At 41.2% G+C, this 17,269-nt stretch overlaps 1 pseudogene; it reads left to right on the plus strand.

The window, feature by feature from the left end:
• Positions 1-1,104: 1,104 nt before the first annotated feature.
• Positions 1,105-8,103, plus strand: LOC140858759 (uncharacterized; annotated as a pseudogene).
• Positions 8,104-17,269: the final 9,166 nt, after the last annotated feature.

Below are 17,269 nucleotides of genomic sequence, written 5' to 3' on the forward strand. Positions count from 1 at the left end.
CCGAGGATATCCGAGCTCTGGTATGGACCTCCGACGACTAGGTTGAAATGAATCGACCTTAGGGAGCTATCTTGACTTCGGCTAGGACCTCCAAATGACTGCTCAATAACATGCCAACTACAATGAGATATCTCAATCTAACTCAGGACCTCCACAAAATTTTAGATCAGAAACATCTGGGCCTCATGAATTCGAGCAGAGATGACTTGGCTGAAACAATCTGATCTTAATTCTCATTAAATTTTGTTAAGTATCAACTTCGAAGTGAGTCCTAAATAACAAACCACACATCATATCGACTTAGGATGCGAGTCTAAACCGACAAGCTCCACATCGGATTAACTTCATATAAGAGTCCAAATTGACAGACTCCACATCATATTGACTTCACATGTGAATCCGAACTGACAGATTCCACATCGGATTGACTTTGGGTATGCATCCAAACTAATAGACCCTACACCAAGTTCACTTCGAACATGGAGCGGAAGTGATCCACCTGGATACTTATCCAAGCAGATGACCTCTACTTCAAATCCACCTCAGACGATTGTCCAAGCTAGCCAATTTCGAATTGAATTGTACTACGGCCTTAAAGACTTGGAAAAATAAATGGCAAATGCATCATGGCAAATGCATTGGAAAACAAAAAAGGGAAGTTCATTTCATTAATAAAAAGTTATTACAAGAGATTAAAAAAGCAAGTATAAAAAAAAATATAACTTAAGAGCCTCCTCAGTGGCAGGCTCAGATACAAGCTCAAAAGCCAGTTCGTAGTTAGAGGAACCTCAGCCTCGGTAGTAGACGATGACACAGTCCAGTCCTCTTCCTCCTTGACTTCATCATCACTAGCTTCGAGGTCAAGGTGACTCACATCAACTCCAGAAATAGCGAGCAATCTGCACCTTGCAAGCCTCAAACCTGTAGCCATAAGTCATCAAGAAGCCATTGGCGACTTTGGCTTCAAAATGAGCAAAGGCCTTGAATCACTCCATGACCTGAGACTTGGCCTCGATGATTGCCTTCAATTTCTCCTCAATGGCCCAAGCTTTAGGCACCTCCGCCTTCTCCTCGACAGCCTTGAGTGCCGCCTATTGAACTTCGATGCTTCATCTTGCTCGACGATCTTCTACTGATGCACCTCGCAGCACCTCGCTTTATGGTGATGAAGCCCTTGAGGGCCTCGATCTCCTCCCGAGTAGTCAGGAGCTCGGACCTAGCTCAGGAGGCCTTCTCCTCAGCTGCCTTCTTTGCCTCTTTGGCGGCCTTCATTCAGGCCTCGGAGGCTTGAAGCTTCTCCTCCAACGAGAGCTTCACTCGATTAAAACTAAAAGACCCTCACTAAAGATGATAATATCGTAGGCCAGCTGCAAAAAGAAAAACATCAAAGTTAGAAACATCAGTTGCAAATAAGAAGAATAAATTAAAAGAGAGAGATTCTTATCCCGAGGAGACCTTAATAGCTGGAGCCCACCATCTTGTCCAAGGGATGAAATTTTTGGTCTATCCCATCAGACGAAAATAATTTCATCTCCATCAGCTCCCGAGCAAGCTGATGATCTTGGAGAGGAGTCATTGCTCCAAACTCTCATTGCCACTATAACAAACCCCTCTTTGATCTTGGATGAAGAGGGGCCTACCTCGGACTGTGTTACTGAAGTTGGCACCACCAGGGAGATCAGTACGGATGTGGACGAGATGAGAAAGGAGTTCATTGGGAAGGCAATATCGGGCTCGAAGCAAGACCCACTCAAGAGAAGCCAGAGAAGCCAACTTCAAGGGCACGACAGAACGACCTTATGCTGTCATCAATCTCCACTAGCTCCGAGCTCGAAGTCCCAAAGACAGTGTACGAACTAGAGAAGAAGTCATCAGCCTCGACTTCTTTTGCTTCATGGATGAAGACTCCCCTTAGAGGAGCCTAATCTCTTCTTCAAGACTGACTTGATTGACTCTAGTGATAGCCTCATTGCTGCAGAATCGAATAGAGATCGTTAGCATAAAAGCCAATGACAAAATGTAGAATAAAATATTCTAAAAAAAATTGACTATATACTGAAGCAATTTCAAATTGATGTTGGCGTCATATAATGCCTGCTCAATCACCATCTCCATCAATTCCAACACCTCAATATGGAGCAGGAAGTTGTCTCCTCAGCAAGGACCGACTTGTCCTTATTGGGTGAAAGTCAAGGATTGCTCCAGATCCAATTGAAGCCCAGCAAGTCTGAGGAGACAAAAAAAATACTTTTCTAATCGTGAACCGAGGAAGGAAGCTCTTTAATGAACTTGCACCCTCTCTAGGGAAAAAAGTACCACCATCTTTTTTCATGAGAGTGTCTCTCCAAAGTAAACATCACTCTAAAGAATGAGCACCTTAGAGGGATCTCGAGGTGATCACAAAGAATAATGAAGACAATAATCATGCAAGTCGAGTTTGGGGTGATCTAGGTGGAAGAATCTTAGAGAAGTCTTAAATATTACTGATAAAATGATGAAGTGGAAGGCGAAGAATGGCTCGGAGTGACTCCTCATATATGGCGGCTTGCCCTTTAAGTGATCTAGTGTTGTGGTCTTCTCGACCAGAACCTCCAGTTTTAAAGAAAAAGGGATAGTGTACTGAGTCCGGAACCTTCTCAAGTCAGACTTAGTGATGCTACACTCCTCGTTGTCCAAATCCTAGAAGTCTCCAAACCCCCACACGAGACTACCTGAGTCTTGGGGTTAAAAAGATTAGTGCCTAGATAAGGAGCCAATCTTGGCAGTGGTCCAAGGATTCCCCTCAGATTTGACCCAAGGAGGAGGTGGCCAAGGATTTCGGCCACCCTAACGATTTTTCCCCTGGCCTCACTACCGTCAAAGGCCATGGAAGAGGAGAAAATAAAAAAAAGAGATTTACAAATGGAACAAGAGGGCTGAAAGAAGATATAGAGAAGAAAAACAACAAAAAATGAGGGGAAAATAAAAGGAAAAGAGGGAGGAACAATTGGAAAAGGGGGCTCTAGAGGTCAAAAAATCATTGATGCCAAAGAAGATGGTGGCGCGGTGATGGTGGGCTTTCTTCTAGCATTACGGCAATAAAACGGAGTGACAAAGCTTTGACCAAGAAAACAGAGAGAAAGAAGAAACTAAGAAGGCCTATTTATACTGCCTTTCAATGGCTCAAATCAAAGCACTCCAAATTTTGCTATGTGGCAAGTATCAGAGATGCCAGATTATGCAACTCTTCACCGCATCAACCCCTAATCATGCCATGTAGGCAAATCCATAAGTGGCAACTTGGGGCCTATCGATACTTGACACGTAAAAAGTCATGAGGGGCAGCTTGGGCCCAAAAATAACTATTGAAATGCCATTTCAAATCATTATAGCACAGTACGTTGGATCGTCCATGCCTCATTATTGCGGCAGGATTTGCAAAGTGGCGCATTAATAAAGCTCTGAAATTCTCTCCACTGAATAATGAGAATTAAATATCCCAACTTGGAGATCAGACCAAGAGCCAAGGTTGGGTCTCATAAGTCGACTACTTCCTTCGCCCAAACCATTAAAGTCACTTTGGGCTCAGAAATGAAGGACAAATGTTATGGGGGAATCAACCACCCGATCTTGACCTTCCCTATCTCGGTTGTGACCGAACACTCACCTTGGATCCAATACTAATGACTCATAAGAAAACCACATTAATACTAGAGGACCTTCTCAGACATCGAGAAGGAAAGACTATATAGTCAAACTACCCCACTAAAATGATTTCCCAACATCAGCTACAATCTAACCTCAAGTTCGGATGCATACCGACCCTAAGGTCAGGATCATGCTGACAATATAAGACAAACTCTAAGCCATCGAGCCGTTAAAAAAGAAAAGAGTGACCCAAAGAGATCTCCCAGAATCTCGGGTGGTTGCCTCCGATCTCAGGCACATGAGCTAAAATTACGTAATTAATACCTGTAACCAATAAATCACGATCCTCGTGATTGTGGGCACTAATTCTCTACTTCAATTACGAAATTTGGAGGTAACACATGACAACTTCTCTCTTTATAAAGGAGGCAAAGAGGACCCTCAGATAAGTTCTTCTTCAAGAGAATAAGAGCACTATCTCTCTCTTCAATTCTTCTTCTTCAATGTTTTGAAGCTCTAATCGACTTAGGTATTGGAGGACCCCCATCAGAGAATCTTTGATGAGTATGAACTTTTTTTTCAAATTTTTCAAGGAGGGTTAGTCCTTAGAATGGCACTAACTCTAAGTCAGTAGGAGATCGATCATGCCCACGCTGGCTCGGAGACTTGCAAGAACAATATTATTAACTTAATGTATCATCTACTCAGTAATATTTTTAATTTTATAGCCATAAAGTTAAATTATCCGACTTATATCAATATTTATATCCATACTTCTAATATTCGATTTGTATCTGTATTTGTTTAAAGCAAATAGATATGAATTTTTATATCTAACTAACATCCATATTTGTATTTATATTCATCAAATAAAATAAATATAGACATGAATATACTAATATTCGATCCATATCCAATCTAATTTTAATCTATAAAAAAAGAAAAGATTTCGGAAGGGGATAGGGGTTGTATCTTTTGGGCAAAAGGAGGATTGATTCACTTTCTTTTGCGTGAATCTACCATTGGATCATGCAATGATCACTTCAAGATTTGTGAGGGAGTTTGGAGTGCTTTGAGATGTATCTTTCATGCACACACCTTAAAGAAAGGTAGATTCACATCTCAAACAATACAACCTGAACCCTAATGGTGGTGGCAGTGAACCCTAGCTTTCCAGCTAGTATCCCGTCGCCTCCGGCACATTCCCTCCTATCACTTTGAATCTCATTCCCTCCCTCCATTCTTTCTGTCTCTCTCGAATCCCCAAATCATTCTCAAGAGTCTATGATGCTTTGCTCTCCTCTTCTTGCTTCGTATCTGATCCACCCACTGCCACCCACTCTTACCAGGGAGCAAAATATGGTGCCTTAGTTGTTCTCTTGCTTCCAGAGAGCAACGCAATGGTGAATTTGATGGTAGAGGAGCAACGACAGATAGGATTGGTGTTGGTGGAGCTATTCTCATCGTAGGGTGTATGACATCATTGAAGGTGGCGATGGTGGTGGCGAGGCTGGTGTGGGGGTGCTCCATAGGTCGGAGGAGGAGGTGCCTCCACTGTGCATATTACTTGGTCCAAGTCCAACGGACCATGCCAATCCCACGATGGATAACATGCCACATTACCCCTTGTATTTCACTGATTCCCAATTGCATGTTATCTACTGTGCATATGCTTTGAGATTTGCCCTGATCCACTTAGACCTGGTCCATGCAATAATTTCTCCTTCAATGGTAGTCGGGGGTTCCACATGAAGTAGTGGGACTATATGGGCTGGAAAGACCCTTTGGGTCCAACATGTGGATGGTGCACCTCAAGGCCTATGTCCAATTGCTGATGCTTGATACGCTGTACACACCCCAGATGATGGTACACGGCCAAAGCCAGTCCCTTCGCATGGATCAAGATGCCATCATCTCTGTTCTTCGATCCGCATTGAGCTACGTGATGCCCGACATGCAGATACATTAGATCTGATATTTTTTTTCCTATTTTTCTGCTCGCAATTTTTGACTGGTTAGTTATTGGGTTCAAGTTGTATCGGACAAAAAAATAATTCATCTTCTTTCGTCACTTGAATCGTTGGATCATATATATTGGTCGCTTCAAGATTTATGCATGTTGATGAAACAAAAATTTCAAGTACTTTGCAATATTTTGCATGGAAGATACAAAACCCAAACCCTGTAAATGATCAAAACAAAAATAATAGTTCATTAGTTTAAATAAAATGTGTGAATAAATACGAACAAAAAATATTCTTTATAAAGTTCATCAATGTTTAACAATCGTTATTCTATGATTTAAATATTCTGAATTGAGTAGATGTAAGATAAAGAAATGTTGCTCAAAGTATAGAAATATGACCTCAGATTCAGATAGTTTATACGAAGGTAAATTTTAATTTAATTTAATTTAAAAAGATCTATTTTTATTAGATCTCCATGTTATCCTTAAGTTATTCGTGTAGACTATACGTGATGTAGAGCATCATATATGCGACAATCCACGCTTTCCATTATTGTGGCTAGGGCTGGAAGTGGGCTCGGACTGGCCCAAGGCCTATCGGGCCGGGGCGGCTTCGGGTTGGACTTTGGGCTCGGCCCAAAACCATTTAAGTCGGGCTCGGGCCAAAAAAAATAAGGCTTGTTTTACTTTTGGACCGAGCTCGGGCTAACCTTTGGCCTGGCCCGGGCCCAGCCTGAATCGGGCCCAATCATGAGCTCGATTTTTGGCCCGAGCCCAATTCTCCACTTAAATGCTTCCATCCGGCATTCCATCCTTTGGTCTTCCTTCCGACTTTCGAGTCCCGACTTTTCCTAATCTCCATCGAGGTCTCGAAGAGCCCTAGCCCCTGTCCATCGACCATCGCCGTCCTCACTCCTCTGTCTTCCCCCATAGCCGACGACGACACCGACCTTGTTTCTTCCCACATCGACCATCTCTGCCTCTGATTTTTCATTTTTCCTTGTCAGTTATAACTGACGTAGTGACGTCGCTCTTCCGACCTCCCTCATCGGCCATCATTGACGTCGATCTCCCTCTTGATCAGAGAGAGTTACTGTCGAAAAAAGACAATGCACCGATGCCGAAGGTGGAGGCGGCGGCGGACTTGGCTGCAGGAGACAACGACTGCGGTGGAGAAGAGTCGAAGGCCCCTTGCCTGGATTGTCTTGTTTGGATCCTCTCAGAAAGGGTTCGAAAAGATGACAATGAGCCGCGACAGATTACTCACGATCCGCGACAGATGCCACCGGACGGTGTCCCAGACGAGCTCTATCAGCATGTTGGGCGGCGACCCGAAGCCGTTGGCCACAATGCCTCCACAGGAGCTCTCGGTGGAGGGGATGCTCGGCAGCACAGCCTCCCCCTCCTCCATTCTCTCCGCCGACGTCCCCCTTCTCTGCTCCTCCCTCCTCTCCCTTGCCTCCGACCGCCCCCTCCCCCGCTTATCCCCTCCCTTCCTCTGCATCAAGCTCGCCCAAGCCCGATTGGGTTCGAGCGTGATTCGAGTTTGGATGCGGGCCGGTCCGATTGGGTTCGGGCCGGTCTCGAGCTCGGATGTGGGGTGGACTCAGGCCTATATGTTTTCAAAAAAATCAAGCTCTCGAAGCCCGAAAAATTATTTCAGATTAGGCTAAGGCAGACATAGAACCTGTATCCGAACCGATCTAGTTTCAGTCCTAATTGTGGCAAAGATTTTATTATTATTATTATTATTATTATTATTATTATTATTGAGGAAAAGGAAGTGATCAATCACCGATATTGACAGTACAAGTTACAAATTTGCCTCTATGTTGGGCGACCTTCACTAGGCCATCACCGGACACCCTCCAGGCTCCAGTTGTCGTTGACGCGGACGCTGCGGACCAAGGTGGACGGGAGCAGAGTGGACGCGATGGTGGCGTTGTACGAGAGCGGGCTTGCGACGGACTGCACCAAGGGCGAGAACAAGGGGAAGGTCCTCGCAAACGGCAACGTCGTCCGCCGCGTGCAGAAGCTCCTCTCCCTCTCCCTCAAGGACGCCTCCCCCAAGAAGAACCTCCCCGGCTCCGTCCAGTTCCTTCTCTATGAGGGCTTCAAACCGGCCAAGTGCGGCCTCGTCCTCTTCGTTCAGAATGCCTCCCTTCACACCTTCGGTGTCGAGCACTTCCAGATCTCCGACACCTTCTGAAAACATATAGACATGACTTGAACTTATGATGATGATGAGTTAAAGGAGGAGAACGAAAATGACCGGCCGTTTGATTATTCGATCCATCATTCTGTACGGTAGCCTCGTGGTTTTGGGGTGTTTGCTTTTGAGATTGTTTTTTCTTCCCCTCTTTCATTTTTTTTTTCTTTTCTTTTTCTTTTTTTTTTAATTTCTTTTTCTAGGACGTGGGGGAAGGAAGGAGAGATGGGAATTTCCGGTGGTTGGGATTTCAGTTGGTGGAACAGCTATATATTCTTTTAAATGGAATTATCTAATTGGATTAAACAGGATTCCTACAATATTAAGTGATGCTTATCTCATGATTTCGGTTTATCATTATCTAGTAAGTTCACAATATATCAGCTAACTTTTAAATCCTTTTTCCCTACCATTTGTTGTATGATTTTTAACTAATTTCAGAAAAATGTGAAGCAGCATTTTTCCTCCCGTTTTTATTACGCTTCGTTAAAATTTTTACTGACTCTGATAGTTGAAGAATTCCTTCAGCTTTTTGGCTCACCCGACATGGTCCGATGTTTCTGGGCAGTTCAAATTTTCAATATCCTTTTTCGCGTTAAGATGGTTGTAATATCCATTTTTGCAAGTTTTGTAATTCACTGCCAGTGTCTCGTCATGGTTAATGGGCTGACCAAATTTTAGCCATGTATGGTTTAGTTACCTTATAGAAGGATTAATAACATCCATAATGGACCAAAATTTAACAACATACCATTGATGTGGATGGTCTGATAGGGTTGAAACAGGGGATATAGATTTGAAGTATATCCATATGTCTATATCTATATAATTTAATGAAGATAGATACAAATATGAATATTAATCAAATATAAAAATTTAAATTCATATCTGTTTGAAATAGATATAAATACAAATCAGAGAACATATATATGAATATAAGTTGAATAACTAAATTTTATGACTGCATAATCAAAAATATTACTAAATAGAATGTAAATTAAATTAATATTATAATATTATGATTATATATTTTGTTTATAAGTTCATGAGTTTTATATAAAATTAAATAAGATTACCAATAAAATCGGATAATTGGATATGAATCAAAAAAATTATCTATTTATATTTATATATTTCTTTTTATAGATATGAATACAGATATCAATATTAGTCTAATATCTAAATTTTTATTTATATTTTAATAAAATTGAATATAAAAATGGATGTGAATAGATATTATTTGATTCACTTTTATCCCTATAGCGTAAAAAAAAGTCTATGTATGCCATCACTAATCCATCCGATCCAGGCTCCTTAAAATCTAAACTACCATGGAGCAAGGACAAGAAATACCAACTCTTGAGAAACTCGTTCCACCTCAAAACTTCAAAGATAAGATCATGTCGTTAATTGGCTTCCATGCTCCGAATGTCGCCTCTGTCGTGCCATGCGCTACAAGGCCTGTCCCTGCGTTGGACTCTCAACACGTAGCGTGGCACACCTGTGCCCCGAAGGCCCGCCTGACAAGGAAATTTCCCGCTATCATGAATTGATCCGCCCCACATGACGGGAAAATGGCGAGTCCTTCCACGCTCCGACGTGGTCACCGGCCATTGGAACCCTCCTAGCTACTCCACCCCAGATCACGAGCTTTCACGTGAACAAAGGATGAGACCTCCCCCACCACCCCCAGATTCCCGACCCCCTCAGCGAGCATGGTCCTCGCAACGCATCATCCCATCACGTGGCCCCCAGGCCTCTAAAGCCTTCCTGACCGTCCGTTCAGTGCACCAATTTTTACGCGTCAACGTAATGGTTGATTAGAATTCCCGAGATGGTGGGGCATCCTATCAGATTGCAATCATGGTGACATGCGGACATTTTTCTTTTGTTCTTTTTCGGTGGAGAATTGAGCTCCTCTGGACCGTACCGGCTAAATGAATGGGCACCGTCTGGGCTTCGGCTCGAGCACCATGCTTCTATTGATGTTCAAATTTTGCGCATCGCCCACTTGAACAGAACAAGTATCAACTCGAGAAGCTCGAGTCCTCTCAAAAGCTCCAATTTGTTCACCAGCCACTAGATTCATTTATATGCGTATTGAGAATGAATTGATCTGCCATAGAGTTTGAAAAGAGTAGGAAGTTGATTGGGCAAAACTAGCATGAAAATAGGCTGCTTCACTGGCCAATCAGACTACACATTTTCGCCAGATACAATTGTACATCTGAGACTAGTTGCATGTTTGCAACTAGTATAGACTAGAAAACCAGCTCCCTCCATTAGCAGGGCAAAGAACAAGTGTGGAAGAAGCAAACAACCTGGAAACAGTTTAACTTGCCACAAGGCACCTACTGGCCTACATGCTCCTGCTGAACCAGCTCTGGAATACTCCACTTGCAGACAGATACTGGCAGGCACTACTGAGTTTGATGGATCCCATACCGTGCTCTAATTTGCAACGCATGAATTGTTAACCTATAACATTCGATTCAGTAATGGATTCTCATCTACAAACTATGAACTATAGCACGGTAATCACGGTTCAATTTTGATGCAAGGAGTATACCAAACGAGAGGCGGAGATGTAACAAAACTTAGCATTATTTACCCCTTTATAATATCTCGTAACCAGAAAGCATAATTACACGGTTAGATTATTCACAACTCACACCCTCTTCTAGCCTTTTCCCCTCTTAAGAATTCACTATACCCTCGCCCCCTCTCCGGCATGCCGTCGATCCCGGCCGGCGGCCGGAGTCCCGCTTTCCCTCGTCCTCAAACCGTGAAAGAACCCACCTAGCCCGGCTGAGGGAGAGTCTAGCTCGGGCCCCAGCAGCTCATGTACATGGCCTGGTGGAGGGAGTCGTCCGCCTGCTGCCGGCGCTCCTCCCCGCTCCCGTCGCCGAGATGGGAGCGGCCGAAGCCGAAGCCGAAGCCGGTGGTCGGCACAAGCCCGGCTGGGGCGACCCGACCCTTGCCGGCGTTCCACCTGGGGCACCGGTCCCCGTGGATGTGGCCCTGCACCACCGCTACACCCGCCGCCATCCAAACCCGGTTCAAGTAACTCATCTCTTCCGATCTCAGATCTCCGGGGAGAATTCTCCGATTCCGATGAGGCTGACTGCAAGCAAGAAAGCTCTCTGAATTCTCCGTTTTTACTTTGTGTTTTCTGTTTCCAGATTCTTTTCTTTTAAAGTTTCTTGATGATCGAAGGAAAGCGGAAGCGATGGATGGGGATATTTATCGTGGACGTGGAAAGCGGTTTTGGATGAAAACCGCTATCTTGTTTCCGGTTTCCGGAAATGTCGAGCCTTGGATAGAGGTGAGGGTGGTTTGGTCTCAGCGCGAGAAATGGACGAGAAACGTTATTTCAAGGGATCATGACAGGCCGAAAAGAGTGGCGATATCGCGTGGGTGGGATGACGTGAAAGAAGGAGCCAAAGTGGACCGGATGATATCATGGAGCCATCCAAATAGGAATAGAAATTCGAACATCCCATTAAAATCTATATTTATATTTATAGTACACACACGCACGCACGAATGTTAATAGATAAATATTTAATTTATATTCAAATATTTAATTATATCTATAATACTATTTAATTTTATATAATAATTATGAAATTTTAAAATAATATATGTGACATTAGCATACTATTAATTTGATTTACTATCTATTTTAATAAAATTTTTAATTTTATGGATATAAAATTTAATTATCTTATTTATATTTTTAATTTTAATATCTGATTTATATTTGTATCTATTTAAAATAAATATGAATATAATTTTTTTCGATGAATATCTATATTTATATTTGTATTCATCAAATAAAATAAATATGGATATGAATATTATCAGTATCGTATCCCTTTTCAATTTAGTTTCAACTCTATATGATAATAAATTTTGAAATTGAGAGATCCAAATCATGAGGCGCATGGACATTTTTTTTCTAAGAGGAAAGCCTAGAGTTGTTTATAAAATTAATCACTTTCATGTTATAGTAACTAAAATTTGTGCTTTAAATGGAATATATGATGGATGCTACATTATTGCTGGGACATTCCAAGTAAAAATGGATTGGGTAGAGGGTTGTGGTTAGATGTATAGCTTCATGGGCATTTTAAAAATTTAATGGCTATTTGATTAAGAGAAATATGACATTTGGAGATAGATGGAGATGCAAGTGTAAAATACAAAATTTAATAGGAAACCAAATAATATGTAGTCAAATTTCTTATTACCTAAATACATTGATAAATATTTACAAAATAAGATCAAAAGTTAGTTTTCAAGATGGAAAGTTGAATCTAGGTCTTCATAAATATCAATATTGAATTGCTTGATATGCTCCAAGATAAGCTCCCTCATTTCCATCAAACATACAGGAAGCAAAATCAATACTACAATCTCTAGCTTAAACATAGAGGTAAGTAGCAGGCAACGAAGGCTTGGGATCAGCAGTAGTGAAAAGAGCAGCAACATAGAGAGCTCGATGATTTATTCATATAAAAAAATATTTGTAATAAATATATCTGTCAATAAATATCATCATTTTTGTACTAAAATAATGATGTCACGTTAAATTATATTATAGTTAGTGGATCTTCAACAATTCTTATCATACACAATCCTGTTATTTGCATATTTATCATGAATTTTAATAGGCTCAACAAAAGTTATAGATGAAGAAGTGTAATCAAGCCAGGCTCAAGTTGGCTTGGTTTATTTTGTAATTGAATACATCTTAAGCTAGGGAGACTTGCATCTCTTTGGATGCCACGGGATACTATATATATATATAGAGAGAGAGAGAGAGAGGGAGAGAGAGAGAGTGTGTGATGGGAAGAAATCAGTAATTTTGGGTTACATGGGAGACTTATCCTCCCAAAAAGAAGACTCGTACGTGGAAAGAATCAGGCAGCAACTATTTTCTCTTTATAATCATCTCATATCGTCGTTTTCTCAATGGGTTTCTTTCACTTTTTGGCAAGCTGGAGAGGCCACAGCTGTCGGTCTTATCCTTTTGAGAGGCGAGTGAGTCACCGCTCTGGCCAATGGCAAATGGTCACGCAGCGGCCGTCTTTATTCTTTCAGAGAAATTGGGGTCCTGGTGGGGTCCAGCCTGAAATCATCTTAATGAGCAATGTATGATGGAACCCAGCCCGAAAAGACACGCCCCGCAAACAGTGAACTCTTCTGTCACGTACGGTAAATTCCACTGCATGCTGGGGACACTGAGTGAAAGGGAACAGTGGAGCCTTGAAGCGTGGACAACACAGTATCAGTAATATTCCACACTTACCTGGCGTACGCATCTTCTGTAACCTTGGTCACCGCAATCCTTGGTTTATTACTCTGTATTTAATAATTGATTGTTATTTCAATTATTTTTTCCCAAATAAAAGTGGTGGCAAATTGTCGATTTTCCTTATATACAGGCTGAATTATGATCAATGCATTCTCCTGTGGAGGATAAAATACGTTTTTTGGGCTCAGAAAAAATATTGATTAGATATTAAAATTTTTATAAAAAATTGAAGGAGAAAAAAATCAAAAAAAAAAAAAAAATAGAAAGTTACGTTATGTTCTTTTGGTAAGGACAAAATTATATTGTTCAATCGCATATTCGTACCTTTCATATTTCCGGAAGAGAATGTTGGTAGGCTTTGACCTGTCGGCTCAAATATTTCATTTCTATCGTGCCACTGTCAAAAAAATTTAATAATTTATTATTTTTATTTAACAAACTAAATGATGGAGCAAGATGGATCCAAGAATTGAAAGCATACTTTACAATAACAGATTAACATTTTGGTATTAGCAATTTAATTCAAATATATCTTATTTATTAATAAATTTGGTTTTAGTTTTACCCAATTTTTTTAGCCTCAACATTACTTTCAAGTTTGAATTTCATGGTTAGGCATGATATTTTGGATTAATTTTGGTCTCATCCCTTGTTGGAGAAGAAACGACATAATGGGATTCTGAGAGTAGACAATAATTAACGATGGTGATATCACTATTCATGTAGTTAGTGTTTAATTTTATATCTTAATCATATGATCTAAATGTATAAAGCTATGCATAATTATAATAAAATATAGATCTAATTATGGATGTCTCAGTGGTTGGCTGCAGTATGTGATAAAGGAAGATATGGCTGGAGATTGCAAAAGACAAGACAGGACATGCATCTCTCCTTCATATAATAGAGTAGGTGATGTGACTTTGCTGTCCTCCATGACAATTAGAATAGAAAAAGCCCAAGCTGATCTGCTTGCTGTTGGTCTTCGTACCTTACCTTTAACATTAACAACTTAGCTGATGTTATCTTTTATATTTTTTGTTTGGAAAACAATGTTTAACTACTCCGAAGATGTTTATCAGGAGTTGCAGGGAACTGAACAGGGTATCAGTAGATTCGCTAGAAGGATCAGCAGAAACTTGTCAGTGAACTTTCACCAGTCTTCCATGGTGATGACTTTTCTTACTACGTTTGCATGTAACCCATATGCATATCACTAAGGATCCGAGATTTTTTTTTTCGTTTCTGAAAAGAAGATTAATTTTTGAAAATAATACTATGTATAATTAATTTGATCTTTATTTAAGATAAATCATTATTTATTTAGTGAAGATAGATCAATCTGTGGTCAGTTATAATGAATCTATACCGCAGGATTTTGAGCCTATATAGGTCATTGATCAAACCTATTCTGATACTATTTTATTATAATTTTAAATTTTATTTAAAAAAATTAATAAAAAAATATTATTTAGATTCTTGAGTTATATATAAATATCCAAAATTTTTACTTAAAATCTCGATGGATAACTGATATGAAACTAAATAGATGCCTGTATAGATCCTCAGATATAGTATGATGCAATAAGCAAACATATATGAGCCTAGGATTATGGGAGCGCACTTGTTTGGCTCATCCTTTACCATCTGCCCTAAAACAAGGATATATCTTTCAAAATCATTACATCAACAACATAACCTCCTTGGTGATGCTGAACAAAAATTTATGGTAAAACACTATATTTATCATAAGGTCTAATATAAAAATATCTTGAAATTGACCATATTGAGCAAATAATCTCTGGTGCAAATTTTAAGTGAAACAAAAGGCACAGTCGATCGAATAAAATCATATATGGATCATGGGTGACAATTGAACTAGATAGCCGGCACATAATATCCAGTGCGGGCGCAAGAGCTAGACCTTGCATCGGCATAAAAGCACACAATGCCAATGAATTCCCAGCTAGAACATCCTGCTGTCTTAGGAAGCGTTGTCAGATGTCCTTGTGAAGTTAATCTACAAATATTCTCATCGAAAGAAGTGGAGCCATTTTTATTGGCACGCAGTGGCGCCTTGGGGTCTTTGTCTACCGTGGCTTTGGGCAGTCATGCCCCTTGTCTAGCCTCGGCCATCCAACATGTCGGACAACCTCAAAGCCATAAAGTTAAGAATGGACTTGAACTAGCTTGCTGGCAGGCTGCAAGCCAATTGTCACTAACCAACCAAGTTGGACAGGACAGGGATGATTCTGTACACTAGACTGGTGACACACACATGAAATATGCCAAATTTCTTTATTGCCAGTTGGGATAAATTCTCAACGTCTAGCCGACTAATCTACTTTTTCATCTCTTAGTCGATTAAGAAACTGTACTGACTAAATTACTACGACTCAATCCGATTTAGATCAGCGAGCGCCGCCCAATCAGTTCTCTATCAATTTTTATTGATAACATCTAACCAATTAAGGGTAGCAGACATAACCGAATCAGTCCCAAATCGACTAAGTTCAACATGCCGCATATGACGAATGATAAATGGCATATAGCTGACTATTTACTCGGTGTTCAGCCGACTACGCCAATTAACAATGGGGTGCCACCTCTTGATATGCCCACTCTACCGACTCTCATGGCAAGGGCCTCAACCAACTAACTGAGCACGAAACGTGGCCGCCACGCCATCCTGACAGGCCACGTTGGATCACATTACTTAGACATCATATTCTAATCGGCTGGTTACGCACTATAATGCGATGCTACAGATTTATTAATTGCGTTCACGGAGCCATTTATTATGCCCCATGCGTGGTAGCATCCGCTGTCACGATCACATGCGTACTGAACAGAAGGCACGTCCGTCGTTAAAGTCATTTAAGGATGCCCACACGGCACCGTGTGACTGACAGAAGATGATTGACATGATCACATTCCTCTCATCATCCACATTGCTCCCTCTATAAATAGAGGTAAGCGGGGACCCATCTAAGTACGCAACACTGGCTCCACGTTGAGACTCTGTTTCTCTTTCCATTGAGTTCCATCCTTGACTTGAGCATCGGAGAACCTTCATCGGAGCTACCTCCGACGAGACTTGCCTTGCAGGTCTCGCTTTCCCAGATGGCCTAGCATTCTACCAAGATCCAGTCGTCCCGACGTCGTGCGAAGATCATCGCCAGTACACGCCTCCAGCTCTCGCTTTTGTCCTTGACCATTTCTATTGTATCCTTTCTCTGGTGGACAAATTCTCTTCCTGATTTCCTACCTTACAGTAATCATGCACCTCTACTTGGCTCTAGGCCGACTATCCCATCGGAGACAAGCCGCAACATTGTCCATAAGGAAGCGCACTTAGAGTGCTGATGTACAAAGAAAGGCATTCAGATGAGCTGAATATCTATTTGTACAATACTCCCATATGAAGCTACCCTAGTGTTCATAACCAAGGTTCGTTGTGCCAAGGCCTAGACCGATTGACTAGCAGCATGGTTTGGCATGCCTCTAGGTTTGAGCTAACACAGCAAAGAGGGTAGGGAAGAGAGAGAATGAAAGAGAGGAAAAAAGAGAGGGAGAAAGGAAGTGGGAGAGAGAAGAAGGTAGGGAGAGAGATGGTGAGGGTGGGCGGATCGATAGTCCTTTCTCCCTCTCCCTCTCCCTCTCCTTCCCTCCCCCCATCTCTCTCTTTTCCTCTCTTTCCTTCTCCCTTTCTCTCCCTCCATTAATTTTTTGTTTCGAATGCCAGAACCATTCTAATCAACTGCCAACATGGCTTGATATATCTCAATTAGACAGTTCGAGATGGTTCCACTATCCTTATTATGACTGTTAGTAGGGTCTAGAAAAAAATAGACATTTACAACTTTATTTTTTTCAAGTGAAAAGAGTATTTTTGTGTTTCCAATCTCTAATAATCATTAAATCACAATAAAGTAACATATACCCTCTTGAATATAAATTTTCTTTAGGTACCTTATGTTTCCACTGAGATCTGGCCTGATGCAAGAACCGAATTAATGAGGTTGTTGGAGAGGTCCAGGTGCCTGTTGTTCTGATCAAAGGGGCTGGCTTTATGGCATATCTTAGAGGTGAAAAAAATGGAGAGGGTTGTGCTCAAATGGTGGCTCCGATGCCGTATTCCAACTTG

This window comes from Elaeis guineensis, chromosome 6 (assembly GCF_000442705.2).
Source record: "Elaeis guineensis isolate ETL-2024a chromosome 6, EG11, whole genome shotgun sequence".
NCBI lineage: Eukaryota > Viridiplantae > Streptophyta > Magnoliopsida > Arecales > Arecaceae > Elaeis > Elaeis guineensis.